This window comes from Puma concolor, chromosome A1, assembly GCF_028749965.1.
Source record: "Puma concolor isolate L17-30 chromosome A1, mPumCon1.1.hap2, whole genome shotgun sequence".
NCBI lineage: Eukaryota > Metazoa > Chordata > Mammalia > Carnivora > Felidae > Puma > Puma concolor.
This window is the reverse complement of record NC_141667.1, coordinates 39601770-39619205: the sequence shown is the minus strand read 5'-3', so window position 1 is coordinate 39619205 and position 17436 is coordinate 39601770.

Sequence of the window (17436 nt, the reverse complement as noted above, 5' to 3'; positions counted from 1 at the left end):
CTAAAACATCATGCACAGCAGATATAACAAGCATTTGTGGTGTTATTTCTACTATTATTGCTTGTCTTCCAACCCCCCTCTTACATAATAATAGCCCAGATTCGGTTTGGGATACGGAATGTCTCCTAATAACAGCCACCTGTTTTGAGTAGTGCCCACTCCACTTCAAGTAACAGCCTTAGGTCTAAATGGCAGAACTCACTCAGCAAATCCCATCCTTCTGGCCATTTCAAAGACTGGAAACAACCCAATCAGAGTTAATAAGATACAAGGAGATATATACTGATGTTCTGCAACAGGGGTGCTTTCCCTCTTCCCATGGTTGATATGGTGTGAGGATGCACGTTTTTGTAACTGCTGTGTCACTTGGTATTACCAGAGCAGATCCCCAAACTATTGCAGAATCTGGGGATGAAGTGAATACTACTGATTGCAGAGCAAAATAAAAAAAAAAAAAAAGGAAGAAGAACTGAGTTCTTGTGATCTTTTTGGAAATGCTGGATCAAGCCTTTCATGGATTCAGAACTACTTTTGGATTTTCAGTTACATAAGCCAATTATTACCGATTATAGTTTTAAGCTAGTTTGAGCGGGAATTTCTATACCTTGGAAATAAAAAAAAATATTTAGTGATTTCTGAAAGTATCATAAATATCTTGATTTCTTATCATTTTCTGATTTGGAGAATGATGGTTGAGATGGGGTGGAAATTGGAATAGGGAGTTAGAATCAACTTATGGGAGGTGGGATGTATGGTCTCAGAGGGAGAACTGACAATACCACCATTTTGTGGAATGGGTAGGAGTTAACCACTTTTAAGCAGACTCCTTTCCTCCTAAAGACCCGTAGAATCAAGGAAAGGTATCTCTCATGGCTATGGTGGGGGTAGGGAGAGTTGAGATATTGATTATAAAATGTAAGATCTATTACTGATCATGACTTACTTGTTGAAGAGATATGATATAGTTCATTTTGATGCTTTATAATTTTGAACCCAAAATGACATTTTTCTTAAAATCTTTACTGAAAAACACAGGTAACATATAATCCTTGTTACATTAAATGTTACTTGCTGCAAAACCTTATTCATGTATCTACCTCTTTACTCCTCCTCACTGTTTGTTTTCTTTTATTTATCTTATGTTTTCCTTCTTTTCTTTTTATTCTGTTTATTTTAATTTACCAGACAATACTGCCCATGGGCGGCAGCTACAGGTATTACCTGGAATTATTACTAGTATTAGTTAAGAAATTTCACTGTATATTAATTCCGTATTTATGGTGGTTTGTGTTCTCCTATCTAGGTTCAATATGAACACAGCCTTAGACTTATCTTTCATAAATTTTTAAATAGATTTAAAAATCATAGAGCTCATCGACATTTATATAATTTTACAACATTTACAAATTTTACCATAAAGAGTAAACTGTTAATTAATTAGATGTGAACTCTAGAACACAATTTTTCCAGGGAATCAACTCAAATGTAAAAAATGAATTACCGTGGAGTATGAAATTAGAGTAAGAACAATTTTCTGACTATCCAACACAGGTTTTTGTGGGGGTTTTTTTGTTTGTTTTTCACACAAAAGACACATTTTTGTCATCTTTAGGCAAAATGCCACAAATTGGAAATTGATTAACTAATAGTTACATTATATTTGACTCTTTTCCCAGAGTAGAGTTTCACCCACATTTTTGACTTAATATCTGGACATATAAATACCCCCTTTTTAATTGCATGATAATATTTTTTTCTAAGGAATTTCAACATTTTTAAAAATTTGATCCTAATAACTGTTGTAGTACTAAGGTAGTAAGGTAAGGTAGTATAATAATTGAGGCAGAGAGGGTAAATAACATGTGAAACAACAATTATTATTCCTTTTTCTTTTACGTTATTCTGTATACTTATATTTAGCAAGCTTCTTAGCCTACCTGTGGCTCAGGGTCTCCATCTATAAAATCTTCATTATAACATTACCTACTTCATTGATGTATTTGCTATAATATTCATTTGACCATTTATATATGAAAATTTGAAACCATGTAAATGGCCAAAATAGAGGAGTGTGTAAACAAACTTTGTTGCATAAATGTGATGCAGCAGATAGCCCCCATTTATTTATTTACTTTATTTAAATTTGAGTTTTTTAACATACAGTGCAATATTGTTTTCAGGAGTAGAACTCAGGGATTCATCACTTATGTATAATACTCAGCGTTCATCACAAGTGCCTTCCTTAATGCCCATCACCCATTTAGCTCATTTCCCATCCACCTTCCTTCATCAACCCTCGTTTTTTTTCTCTGTAGTAAGTCTCTTGTGGTTTGTTTCCCTCTCTCTTTTAACACCCTTCCCATATGTTCATCTGTTTTGTTTTTTAAATTCCACATATGAGTGAAATCATATGGTATTCATCTTTCTCTGATTGACTTATTTTCTTAGCATAATACACTCTAGCTCCATTCATGTCATTGCAAATGGTAAGATTTCATTCTCTTTGATGACTGAGTAATATTCTATTGTATATATTTACCACATCTTCTTTATCCATTCATCAATTGATGGACAAATGGGCGGAAAACATGAGTAGACATTTTCCAAAGAAGACATCCGGATGGCTAACAGACACATGAAAAGATGTTCAACATCACTTATCATCAGGGAAATACAAATAAAAGTCATAATGAGATACCACCTCACACCTGTCAGAATTGCTAAAATTAACAACACAATAAACAACAGGTGTCAGTGCAGATGTGGAGAAAGGGGAACCTTCTTGCACTGTTAGTGGGAATGAACTAACATTCATTAGTTTTTTGAGGTTCCTCAAAAAACTAAAAATAGAACTACCCTGCGATCCAGCAATTGCACTATTAGGTATTTACCCAAAGGATACAAAAATACAGATTCCAAGGGGTACATGCACCCTAATGTTTATAACAGCATTATCAACAACTGCCAAACTACATGATAGACAACCTTTAAAATCATTTTTAAAAAATAACAGATTGAGATAATGTTATGATATAATATTACATGTAATATAAAGCAGGAAACACAATGGAATATATAGCATTAGCTAAACATATATAACATTTTATGTACTTGGAAAAATTTTTCAAAATAAGTAAATATTTCAAGATAGTATCAGAGATTATATTTTCTTAATTTTTTTTCCAAAGTTTGTTTATTTTTGGGAGAGAGAAAGAAACAGAGTGTGATCAGGGGAGGGGCAGAGAGAGAGGGAGACACAGAACGCAAAGTAGGCTCCAGGCTCTGAGCTGTCAGCAGAGAGCCTGACGTGGAGCTCAAATTCACAAACCGCTAGATCTTGACCTGAGCTGAAGTCAGCCGCTTAACCAACTGAGCCACCAGGCACCTCCCAGAGTTTATCTTTTTAAGGAGGGATTCATTTCTTAGATCAGGCTGCTAAAACTAAAATACCATAGACTGAGTGACTTAAACGACAGAAATTTGTTTCTCACAGTTCTAGAGGCTGGAAAGGCCAAGATCAAGGTGCCAGTTCATTAGATTCCTGGCAAAAGCTCTCCTCCTTGTTTGCAGAGGATGACTTCTTGCTGCATCCTCATATGTCAGAGAGAGAGCTCCCTCTAGTTTCTTTCTTTCTTATAAGGACACCAATCCCATCATGGAGGGTCTACCTTCATGACCTCATCTAAACTTAATTAGCTTCCAAAGGCCTCATTTCCTAACACCATCTCATCTGGTTTCAACATATGAATTTTGGGGGGAATGTAACTATGCAACCATCAGTTATCATTAGGGGATATTTTTACATACATTTTGCACCTTTTTTTCTGTACTAAGTCCAGTTACATTTACAGAAAATGTATTGCAGTAGTGTTTTTAATAGCAAAAGAATAGGAAGAGCCTAATCTCCTTCATCAAGAGGGAAATAGTTAACTATAATATGGAGCAGTCTTACGAGAGAATACTGTTCAATTATTATGAAGAATGGAGACATGTCCAAGACTATGTATGAAATTGTTGAATCACTATATTGTATACCTAAAACCAATATAACACTGTATGTTAACTAACTGGAATTAAAATAAAAACTTTTAAAAAAAAAGGTAGAAAAACGAGCAAGACATCCAAGACATACTTGGCTTAAAAAACAAGCATCATGTGATCCCCATGGTAGGCCAGTCCATAAGGATTGGTCTGATTCTGAATTTGCATATTCACTCACTTAAAATAACTCTCACTTTTACTACCCAAACCACAACTGAGCAGTATGGAGGATGCACTAGAGACTGAGCATATTAGTGGATGAATCTGTTCCTAATTTCCTAATAGAAACTTATACAAACACTGGAGATACCCAAAATTTATGGGAAATGAGAAATCCCACAGGACAGGAAAAAAAAAGATTAGGGTGGTGGATAGGAGCATAAGCCCAAAGATCCATCCAATTACTCTACAAGCAACGTTTGCTAAGCCTCAGTGTTATTCATATATATATATATATATATATATATATATATATATATACACACACACATATATATATACATATACCTCCATAATCTTTATTATTTTGTTATAGGACTTAATCTAGTTTCAGTGTACCAGGTCTAGCAACAGTTTACCCAATATCAATTATTTGGGAGAAAAGTTGTATACAAATGCAGAGCAAGATATGTACTCAATTGTTTATAGTTACACATCTGGGAGGAAAACCCAATTGGGAGAGTGTATGGGGGATTTGATCTTTTCCTTATATACTTTTATATTTACTTTTCTTTTTTTTTTCAAAATTCATCTCCCAGTTGGGTAATGAAAAGAGAAGTAATCCTTATTAGATAATGATCATGTAGGTCTTATCTGTTTTAGTATAAAAGTGAATAAATTATGGCTTAATTTATGATATATGTATATATAATGGAATAATACTGAGTCAAGGAAACTTTGACAAATGAGTTTGTCAGCATGGTCTCCATTGGTTTGATAAGGACAAGTAACCAGCACTATAGCCAATTCAAGGAGTGTTACAGGCCAGTCCACCAGATTCTACCTACCAGCTCTTTGTCTGTTTTCCTATGAATGAGTCTTTGTCCATGACCCTAAATGAAGTATGTTTTAGTCAGAAGTATCAGTGGAGTGTATTGGACCAGATGTAGACTATTTACATGGCATTTATTTGTCATTTTCTAAGCAGCTGTTATATGTCAGTCATCGGGGATATAGGGATGTGTAATAAGCAGCCTATGCCCTCAGGGACCTTGCAGCAGGAAAGGCAGGCCATTGCAGGTGGTATTGGCACAGGATTTAAGGGCTAGGCTCTGGACTCAGGCCTGGGTTAGTAGCTGCTGTGTGGTCTAAGGGGAATCATCCTACCTCACCTTTGCTCAGTTTCCTTATCTGTAACATAGGACAATCATGGTGTCTACTTCTTCAGGTTACTGTATGGATCAATTAAGATAACACATATAAAGGTTAACTTAATAGAGTTATTATCTAAATAAATAATTTTGATATATTGTGACGAGCTACAATAAAGTCAACAAAAATGATGTTATGGTAGCTGTAATACCGTACTCCAGTAAAAATTATCATGTACCATTGGCATCTTCTGTACCCCTGGTTCATAATATAAGCACATGGATCCTGAAATAGGATGCTGGCACTGTCTTTATTGGTTTGAACAGTTCCATTAGTAAGGTCTCTGCTTTTTAGGAGAGGTTTAGCAGACTATGCTTGGTGTTCAGAATAGTCCCTTCACTGTGGGTGTCAGTCTCCTATGCTCACAGAAGGACATTGTTTCATGAGCCAATAAAGGATCTCAGTCTGTGGTTCTGATGTCAACTGTAGAGTGTGTGGGAGATGTGACTCCCTTTCTACTGTATACTTCCATGAAAGGGCACAGTATTCATGAGCAGGAGGCCTGATCTGGTTCCAGTATGCGGAAATGTGTGGACCAACCCACTGCACAAAGCTGACCCTTTTGTTCTTGCTTTGTGTTCAGTTCTCTTATCTCAGAAATGGCTGCAGGCCTCTCTCTTCTGCTGGACAGAGTACTAGAGTCCATTAATACACTGTAGCTGGAGACTTACAAAGGAAGGGGGTGGTGGCCAAGCAGGTTCCATTTCCCTGTCACACAGACAGGAGAAAAATGCACTGCAGTGTCTCAAAGGGATTGGAACTTAGAATAAAGGTGGTCCTCTTGACCCTTGCAAGCTGTTTAAGAAGTGGTGAAATTGTTTTTCTGAGAAGTTAATTGTTATGACTCTTGCAGTTAAAAAAAAATGCTTTTAATGATGCATCAAGGCACTAAATGATTTAAGGGTAGATTTTATGCAAAACCACTTTTTCTGCTCAACTAACTCATAGGTTCTAAATGGCTCATAAGTATCCTTTTAAATCCCTATTATGATAAATGAGACCAAATGGCATGTTTTGCTATACTGTCTAAATTAGTCACATTTTTCTACATATTGCCTGACTCCTCTAATATTGTAAAATAGGTTAGGAGATGAATTATACAAACCAGAGCTCACGCTCCAGAATTCAGCCTCTTGTGGTGGATAGCATGCCTCTCTCTTAAAGAAGAGGAAACTCAGGAAGCAAACAGTTGGATTTGTGACAAACTTTCTTGCCTTCACTATAAAGACTCTTTTTCCTTCTCTTTCCTTCTCATAGACAGAAATGTTCTGGGTCCTAAATATCTTAAGGCTACAGGTAAAGGGGAGCCTGAAAAGTCAGTGCCTGCCATAAGCCCATGTTGCTTAACTAAATTTATCTTGGTGTTAAAAATAGACCCTTGGTTCCTAGGGACTCTCTCTGGAATGTCATCAGAACTAAAAAATATCTCCACATGTTGAAAGAGAGAGAACAGGGGTGGGGGGAAGCCTCTATATTGTTTTTGCGACTCATCACTGTACACTGTAAATATTCAGAGTGTGAAAGTAGGGCAATCAAATTTTGTGAGCCTCAATTTTCTTCTCTGTACAATAGGTCAGATCTGTTACACCAGCTTGTTTGGCTTTCATGTCCTATATCAATGTTAGACTTATTTAATTAGATCAAAATGCTTTACTTAAGAAAGGTCAATACAGGAAGAGGAAACTCATTCATAACCCTTTGTAGTAGGTAGAATACTCTCCCTTGCCAAAGATGTCCAAACACCAATCCCTGGAAATGTGAATACATGCAAACTTGAAAATAGGGCGATTATCCTGGATTATCCAAGTGTGTTCAATTTTATCACATGAACTCTTAAAGGCAGAGAGCTTTCCATGACTAGAAACAGAAGAGGAAGGTGAAAAGATGCAGCATAAGAGGAAGAGAAGCTAAGTGTGAGAGAAACTCACATTGTTGTCGCTGGAGGGAGGTCACATGGATCACAAGGGAAGGAATGCAGTCAGCCCGTAGAGGCAAAGACCTGTCCCTGTTGACAGCCAGCAAGGAAATGGGGACCTCAGTCTTACAATGACAAGAAGCTGAATTTCAATGACCTGAAAGAGCTTAGGTTTTTCCCCAGACCATCCTGAAAGAAACCTTGATTTAGTCCTTGTAAGTCTCTAAGCAGAACCCCCAACTGAGCCACACTGTGACCAGACTTCTGACCTATATAACTATGAAATAATTGTTTTAAGCCACTAGGTTTGTGGTAACCTGTTACAGCAGTATAGGAAACTAGTATAACCTGATTGCTGGGAGAAAAAAAAAATGAAGGGGGCTAATAAATCATATGGCTCCAATACCTGTCCTCCTCACCCTCCCAAGTTCTCAGAGGCTGAAGACTGTAGAAGGGGACATGTGCTGGAAAAGGGAGGCCCACTGGAAGGAGGTCTCTGCACAGGGTATTCTACATACTGGGGTGCCATTGCATTATGTTTTGGTAAAGGCAACTTAGCAGTGTCATTTGCTTAGGAAAGAGGAGGCCTTGAAGTTGAATTTTGCTAAGCAGTGGTTGGTTCCTATGTGCAGAGGTGGAACCAAGGAGTCATTGCAGGCTCTACTGTAGAGTTTGAGGGGCAGATGAAATCCAAGGTGGGGCTCATTAGCACAGGAAATTTTTTGGAGCCTTGAACAAGCAGAGAATAGATTCTGAGCTATCATAGTTGTGGAATTTAGATGTTACTGCAAATAAAGCAGGCAGCATTGCCTTAGAGACTAGAGGGCCAGAGTGCCAGAGGGCAGTGCTCAGAGAGCACACTGGTTTATTCTCTCCACTACTGTGAGGTGGTGGGATACACACACCTCCCTCCCTATGGCATATACATTCAGATGTAAATCTGTAGAGGACCCAGAGAGTCAGAGAGAAGACTGAGAAGTCTGAGATAAAGCATTGTTTGTTTTTTGAAGAAAAATCTTTACCATCCTAAAGGAACTATTTTAAATAATCAGATCACAGTAAAGTTAAAAACCTGACAAAAGTTGTTTCTATTCTGTTACCAATAACTGGGGACTCAGGAAGAAAGGCAAATTAATTAAATACAAAACAATTTTATTTTCTCATTATGATGGTTACTTTTATGTGCTAACTTGATTTGATTGAAAGGATGCCCAATAGCTGCCAAAATATTGTTTCTGGGTGTGTCCATGATGATGTCTCAGGAAGGGATTAGCATTTGATATCAGTAGACTGAGTAAAGAAGATCGCCTTCAACAACACAGGTGGTTGGGGCACCTGGGTGGCTCAGTGGGTTAAGTGTGGACTCTTGACTTAAGCTCAGTTACGATCTCATGATTCAGGTCATTATCTCACGGTTTGTGGGTTCGAGCCCTGCATTGGGATCTGTGCTGACAGTGAGGAGCTTGCTTGGGATTCTCTCTTTCTCTCTCTCTGCCTCTTCCTCGCTCGCATGTGCGAGCTTTCTCACAAAATAAATAAACTTAAAAAATAAATGCAGGTGGTCATCATCCAATCAGTTGAAAACCTGAGTAGAACAAAAAGATGGAGGAAGGGAGAATTTGTTCTTTCTGAGCTAGGGCATCCATCTTTTCCTGTTCTTTGGTATCAGTGCTTGTGGTTCTTGGCTCTTAGATTCAAGTCAGACTTACCACCATTAACCCCTTGATTCTCAGGCCTTTGGACTTGGGCTAAATTATAGCACTGGCTTTCTTGGTTCCTTAGCTTGTAGACAACAGATTGTAGAACTTCTTGGAGTTCACTACCTCATGAGCTAATTTCTATGATAAATTTCCTCATATAAATAGACCTATATATATCCTGTTGGTTCTGTTTCTCTGGAGAACACTAATACACTGATGTTGTGTTAATTTTATTTTTGACCATGCTACTGTATAAACCTTCATACTTCAAGAAGTGCCAGCTTTCAGAGGTCAGGGCCCAGCATATTGTATCTCTTGTATCCCTCAATGTTCCTAGATTTCAGAATAAATAGTATGGGTATTACTGCCCTGTCCCTGACATTTTAAAATGCCTGCATTTGTTCAGATTGGTCAGTCCCCATACTGCTTCAGTTATTAAATATTTTAATATCATGTCTCAAGGGAATTTTCACTTTAACATTTTATTATAATTTTTAAATATACAGAAAGTTGAAAGAATAGTACCTTGTACATCCATAAATTTGCTACCTAGATTCTACAACCAACACTCTGCTACATTTGCTTTATCATACATATATCCATCATTCCTCTAGCTATCCATCAATCCATTTTATTTTTTGATGTTCTTAAAAGTAAGTTTCAAACTTCACCCTTACATACCTCTGCACATACATCATTAACTAGAGCTTAATATTTGTTTAGTATTTTTTTTAAGACCAGGGCTGAACATATATTTTGTATTTGTAGACATAGAGAGTAATTAAAATTAACACAATAATAGCTTGATCAATGGGAGGGTACTGTGAGCAGCTGATATTTGAGTCAGGAATTTATAGACCAAGATGAAATTTTTGATTACAATGCAAATACAGATCCTTTTTATAATCTCTCTTAACAACAAAGTTTATTTCATATTAATAGGAGAGAAAGTCACGTACGTTCCAGGAGTCTGAAGTCTCAAGGTAAAGGCTGATTCTAATGGAAACTCTCTAGATTGTGATGAATCATGTAGCTTTCCCAGCAAAGGTTAAAGGAATATTGATGAAGTCAGAAACCCTTTCAGTGGTTTTAAAACTCTCAGTTTTTTGACCTATGCTGCTATCAGGTTATGAAACTAATATTTTCTCCATCAGTTGAAGAACAAGCTATACAGATCATTAAAAGAATGCATTTAGAGAACAGTCTTACTTCACCGTACACTTTGTGCAAAGTCTTGTGGTTCTAACTATTACTATTACTTGGAAAACTCTGTAACTTATACAATGTGTACACCATTTTAAGTATCATCAAGTGTTCTTACAAAGGGAGGAGAAGCATTGTTCCTTTGATGATAACTTGGCAAATGCTTAAAAAACTAATTATAATGTACCCAGTTATCCCAACATGTTGCATTTTCATTGCCCTCCTTCTATCTCCCCCAAACTCTCTTCTCATGTTGGGGAGGAAATGGGCTTCATTTTGAATCATGATTGTGGCACTATTTTTACTTTTCTTCTGCCCTAGCATGGAAAAATCTCAAAAGCAACTGAGGGAGCTGAAAGAGTATGAAAAACTTGCTATTAGCAAGATTAGCTAAGGAACAGCTAAAAATTGATTTTATTTGTTTTTCATCTATGAAATTTTATCCTTGGTGAGCTTGAAGTATTGCATTGCAAACAGATCAATCTAGCCTGATCTTTCAAAGTCTGCAAAAGCCTAAATGGGCTCTTGCACAGTTTGCCCAGAGGACACGGATTTTATCTTCTACAACACAGAAGTGATCCAATCTCAAATTAAGATAAAGGTAACCACATACTGCAAGGTATGTTTCCAAAGTGCTTTAGAGACCTTTCTACTCTTGTGGCAGTCTTCAGCAAAATATGGGGAAGTGCTCAAGTTGATGAGGAAGCTGAATGAGGAAAGAAAGGCTAAATTCTTATTGTCACCCATTGTCATTTCCAGAGTACTATTGCAGTCTTCATGGACGGAATTTTGTTGAGTTACATAGTTCCTGGCAGATAGGAAGTTTGCTGACTGAAATTCCACACTTTAGTGGCCAGAGCAGTGAGCAGAGGCTCATAAGTCCCTCCTCACACTAGAAGTCTAGGTTGTAAAGAACCTTTCCCCAGAAAATGTCTGACAACTGATACAGACGTGACTTCATCCAGGGATATGTTAAGATATACCACAGACTGAACATTTCAGGTTTTCAAATTTTTAGGGGACAGGTTTGTGCTCTAAAAGGCTGAAACAGGGGCACCTGGGTGGCGCAGTCGGTTAAGCGTCCGACTTCAGCCAGGTCGCGATCTCGCGGTCCGTGAGTTCGAGCCCCGCGTCGGGCTCTGGGCTGATGGCTCAGAGCCTGGAGCCTGTTTCCGATTCTGTGTCTCCCTCTCTCTCTGCCCCTCCCCCGTTCATGCTCTGTCTCTCTCTGTCCCAAAAATAAATAAACGTTGGAAAGGCTGAAACAGACCTAGTGTGGGGAAAATAGCACAGGTATAGCAACTGATTTTGAACCACAGCCTTAGGGCGACAAGAGGGAGTGGTGGTGACACTGGCAAACTAGAAATCCATGTCTGTCTAAAGTGGGCAGCTGCATTCAGCTCCAGTTGTTTAATAAACATTTCAGAGTTTATTCATTTACTTTTTTTTTTTTTTTTCCATGTCCCCGTGTATGGAGTAACTAAGCTATTTCCATAACTCACAATAGGGACTAGCTTCACTTTCACTTGAGATTACAGTGTGACAGATATTAAGATACCAAATTGTTGGTAGATGAGACCCCATTCCACCTCACACCCAAATATGTAGAGTACAAAGGGAATGGAGAGAGATTCTTTTCCATAACTCTTAGACTCTTAGGGAGATTAAAGGTGTTTTGAAAGGGGAAGGCAGACAGAGGATTCTGTGAAAAGGGAGACTAGTAAGTATATTTCTTGGTGAGAGCACTTGTGGTATTGTGAGATTCCTGATCCATCATTGGGAAGGATAGGGTGGAGTTATACCCCATATTAGAGAGAAGGGATTTGAGGGGCCTCCTGAAAAACACTGGGAGACACAGAGGATAATGTCTTCCTAGGAAATCCAAAAGCAAGGGAAGGGTTGACTTAGCTGCTTTGTTGGAAAGAGCCAGGACAGTTAGTTGTTATAGTGTTGAGAATAGTTCAAGTTTGTTGAGCCCAAGAATGCATGAGTGTTCCCCATACAGATATAGGCCACACTACCTAGACAACCAGAAAGAAATCAGCTTGGATTCTCTTCCACAAAGTCTGCATGAGGTATGGAAGTCTCAGCAAAAGGAGGCTGGATTTACTGGATTCCAGGATCTGACAAAACATCCATCTTATTTAAAGGGAATATGAGAAAATTTTCACAGGGAACCTCCAAGAAGACTCAAAAGCTCACCATTAAATTATATTAGCTCTAAACATCTTCAGAATTGGAAAGGAAGAACTTATCAAGCCCAGTAAGACCTGTGCTATCCTTATTTCTCCAAATTTTCCTACTTTATTTACATCCTAGAGGGAGTGCAAAAGTAGTTGGAGGTAGGGGTGAGATAGCAGGGAGGTGAGAAAGGGCAATCAGGAACCCCTTTATCTCTTCAATTTTCAACCTTCAGGAAAAGAGAAGGTTCAAATTGAGATAAGTTTTTTTTAATTATTGTAGAGAGATAAAAAATCTAATTTCTGACTTCAGTCTATTTGCAACCTAAATCAACTATAGGATTGTCTATTACCTGGGAGTGAGTAGAAACTTCACAGACTTTCAAGAGTTTTCTTACAGGGACAGAGAAAAGTTTAAAGAAATGATTAGAGAAAGTATTAGAGGCATTTGATCATAGTTCCACAGCATACTTCTTTAACATACTGGTTACACTCATTATTGAAATATTTTTTACAGACAGAATTCTGGGATTTGAATTACAATGTTGTCAATTCATTTTCTTCAATGTTTCTTCATATTCAACTTAAAAAAAGTTCTGTGAGAGAAAATAAGATCATAACTAAAAATGCAGTAATTCCATTAAAAAATAAATTGACATGAAACACGTCACAGATTTTCAAACACAGATTTTCAAATGAGTCATAAAATATATGCTAAAATATACAGATTCATACTGAAGTTCTTTCTGTTCTATGTTGTTTATGAGGCCAAAAGAAACATTATCAAAGAGGAACTGCAGCATAATGAGGAGTCCATCATGTTCTTTTGTCTCCTGAGGCACTGTCCTGCTTTTACAAATATAGCCACACCTGTCTAGGAGGTGGTTCTCTCGTTTAGGATATTCCAATTATTTTCATTTGCTGGAATATTTGTAAACCTTTAATTTTTCCTAATGTGAATATTGGTGCCTGAGTGACTCTGCAGGAGTTGTCATTTCTAATTTTTTTAAAAATGAGTTATTCCCATCAAAATATTTTCCTCTTTGTTTTAGTGCAGTGAATTCTCAGCAAAGTTCAGATAATGAAAAGAGAAATAGTTCATTCAAATTAAAGTACTTTTAACCAGTGGTCTACTCCAGGAGTATGAAACTGCAATATATGACATGCCCTGCCCAACTGAGCAGCACTTGTGACCTGCACACTTCTTCCTTCACTACATTGGTGATCAACGTGATGAAGGAATCAGACTTTCGTACTTCAAAGTTAGTGTAAATCTAGGTCTGATCATACTACCTACAATAATTTTTTCCTTTTTTTTAGTCTTTTTTTTTTAAGTTTATTTACTTATTTTGAGAGAGAGAGAGTGAACAGGGGAGGGGAGAAGGGACAGAGAGAGAAGGAGAGAGAGAATCCCAAGCAGGCTCTGGGCTGTCAGGGCAGAGCTGGAAGGGGGGCTCAATCCCATGAACCTTGAGATCATGATCTGAGCCAAAAGCAGGAGTCAGATGCTTACCTGACTGAGTGACCCAGGCACCTGTCCTTTTAGTTTTCTTTAGTACATTTTTTTCTTTTTGGCAGAACTGATTATAGAAATTTAATATCAGATGTAAGAGTTATCTGTAAGGTAAATGAATTTTGTAGAAGTATGAAATTCTCCTTTTTCAAAAATAAATAAGCTATTTTATATTAATGACTTTTATTTACCACTAAACTTGACCTGTAGAGAGTGGGGTGCTTTCAGTTTGCTGCTTATCTATAGGGGAAAGTATCAATTCCAAGATAATTACAGACGTTTCCAATTTAGGTCCTGCGAATACATTTATAAATTATGCCATATTTATTGAATGAACATAATTTAATATGATAATTCAAAGATAACTAGTTGAAAAGAAACTATTGTAGTAATTAACTGGGAAGCTCATTTTAATAAAAGCAGTTTTAAAAAGTTAATTTATCCTGATTATATGAGAAGGTAATTCCTGTTTTTAAGAGTAGATAATTAATGTAAAAAGGCTTCCTCAAGATTTTACACATATATAAAAGATTGATAAGTATGAGACAAAATTATTTTTTATTGTAGTTGAAGGGAAATTTGGTGCATGCTTCTGGAATAATTTTGCAGATGTAGCTTGCTTCAAAATCATGAGTTCAGCACATACATTTTGAAAACTAGGATTCATTATTGTGTTATAAACTGATGTAGCAAGCTTTTAAAAATAAAACATACAAAACATGCTTTAAAAAATTCTTCCCTCTGGCTTTAAATAGGTTATGTCTGCATGAAGATTTCATTCTTGGTGCCCTAAAATCATTATTTTTCACGTATTTTTGTCTCTAACATTGTGGATTGTATCTTTAGCATGTTTAGTTAAAATACCTTTATCTTTGTATTTTTTATGACTTGGAAATTTGTTTAATTTTTATTTATTTTTTAAATGTACATCCAAGTTAGTTAGCATATAGTGCAACAATGATTTCAGGAGTAGATTCCTTAATGCCCCTTACCCATTTATCCCATCCCCTCTCCCACAACCCCTCCAGTAACTCTCTGTTTGTTCTCCAGATCTAAGAGTCTCTTATGTTTCTGTCCCCCTCCCTGATTTTATATTATTTTTGCTTCCCTTCTCTTATGTTCATTTGTATTGTATCTTAAAGTCCTCACGTGAGTGAAGTCATATATTTGTCTTTCTCTGACTAATTTTGCATAGAATAATACCCTCTAGGTCCATCCATGTAGCTGCAAATGGCAAGATTTCATTCTTTTTGATTGCCAAGTAATACTCCATTGTATATATGTACACCACATCTTCTTTATCCATTCGTCCATCAATGGACATTTGGGCTGTTTCCATACTTTGGCTATTGTTGATAGTACTGCTATAAACATTGGGGTGCATGTGCCCCTTCGAAAGAGCATACCTGTATCCCTTGGATAAATACCTGGTAGTGCATTTGCTGGGTCATAGGTTAGTTCTATTTTTAATTTTTTGAGGAACCTCCAGACTGTCTTCCAGAGTGGCTGCACTAGTTTGCATTCCCACCAGAGTGCAAAAGAGATCCTCTTTCTCTGCATCCTCGCCAACATCTATTGTTGCCTGAGTTGTTAATGTTAGCCGTTCTGACAGGTGTGAGGTGGTATCTCACTGTGGTTTTGGTTTGTATTTTCCTGATTATGAGTGATGTTGAGCATTTTTGCATGTGTCGGTTGGCCATCTGGATGTCTTCTTTGGAGAAGTGTCTATTCATTTCTTTTGCTCATTTCTTCACTGGATTATTTGTTTTTTGTGTGTTGAGTCTGATAAGTTCTTTATAGATTTTGGATACTAACCCTTTATCTGATATGTCATTTGCAAATATCTTCTCCCATTCCGTCAGTTGCCTTTTAGTTTTGCTGACTGTTCCCTTCGCTATGCAGCAGCTTTTTATTTCGATGAGGTCCCAATATTTCATTTTCGCTTTTGTTTCCCTTGCCTTTGGAGACGTGTTGAGTAAGAAGTTGCTGCAGCCAAGGTCAAAGAGGCTTTTGCCTGCTTTCACCTTGAGGATTTTGATGGCTTCCTGTCTTACATTTAGGTCTGTCATCCATTTTGAGTTAATTTTTGTGTATGGTGTAAGAAAGTGGTCCAGGTTCATTCTTCTGCCTGTATGGTCTAGAAATTTGTAATTGAACGTGAATATTTAGAATACTTTAGTGAAAAGTAAACTATTCTTGGAGACAATAGTTTAGTGGAAATGGCATGATTTCTTTTCTTGCTATGTGATAGTAACTGCATTCAAACATTTTTAAAACTGCAGATGTCTCTTAATTAAATCATAAAATTAAATATGATCTATGGACTTTATATCATTTCTCTCTTGTTTACATTACAGCTCAATATCTACTTGTTTCATGTTTGGTTTCTCCATTTAGTTATTGATATTCTGCAATTCTCCAAAGTATCCAAATTTAAAATTGTGATATTTTTGTCTAACTGCACTTCCTCATTTCCACACCAGACAAGGTGTTCTTAGCCCTATCTTGAACTTTGTGGAGGCTGTATCTATTGCTGTTCATCTTTGCTTCTTCTGCTGCATTTAGCATCAAATTTTGTGTATAGTAGGTTCTCAATAAATTTAATTGAATGAGGGGAACTTAAATGCTTAATTTCATAAATTAGGTTTTTGAGCTGGGAATATTATTCAGATCTTCACTGTTGGTTTTGTTAGTAACTATGTTAAAGTGTTGCTTAGCACATACTATTCTTTCTTCCACCTATATAACCAATATTTTATTTAGTGCATACTTCTTATGAGCTGGGAACTGTCCTAGATTCTGAGAGTAGTGGTAAGCAAAAAAGAAAAAAAAAAAAAGGCACAGTCATTGCTGTGAGGAACTTAGTAGCCTGGTGGGAAAAGTAGATATCATAAGTTGTAATCATAGGAGAAGATAATTTTTGAGCATTTATGCTGTGCTAGGGACCGTACTAAATCCTTTGTGTACATTATTTTGTTTTACTCTTAAAACAAACATATTAGCCCCATCCATTTATTTAATAAATAATTTCTGATAATACATTTTGTGCTAGGCACTATTTTCTATAGTGTTATAGGAGAAAATGAAGCATAAAGGAGGATGATGGTAAAGAAAAGTGTTCTTTTTTTCTTTTTAATAGAAGAATTGGGGAAGGTGTCTTTGAAGAGGTCATATACTATAGAAGCAAGAGTGACTTGAGTATATTTGGATGCAGAGCATTCCAAAAAAAAAAAAAAAAGGAATGAGGTGGAAATGAGCTTGCTCAAGAAACTGAGAGAAGCAAGAGAATCTCCAGTGGTATCACTGGAGAGCAGGGTTTTGGATTATGGGGTGGAGAGAGTGGAGAGGTATAAGGTATATACAAGCTGTATAAGCAAAAACCAGATAATGTAGGACTTACTACATAATAAGAAGAAATTTGGATTTTATTCTAAATATGCTAGGAAGCCCTTAGAGAGTTTTGACCTGGGGAGTATTATGATTACATCTACATTTTCAAAAGCCATTTCTAGA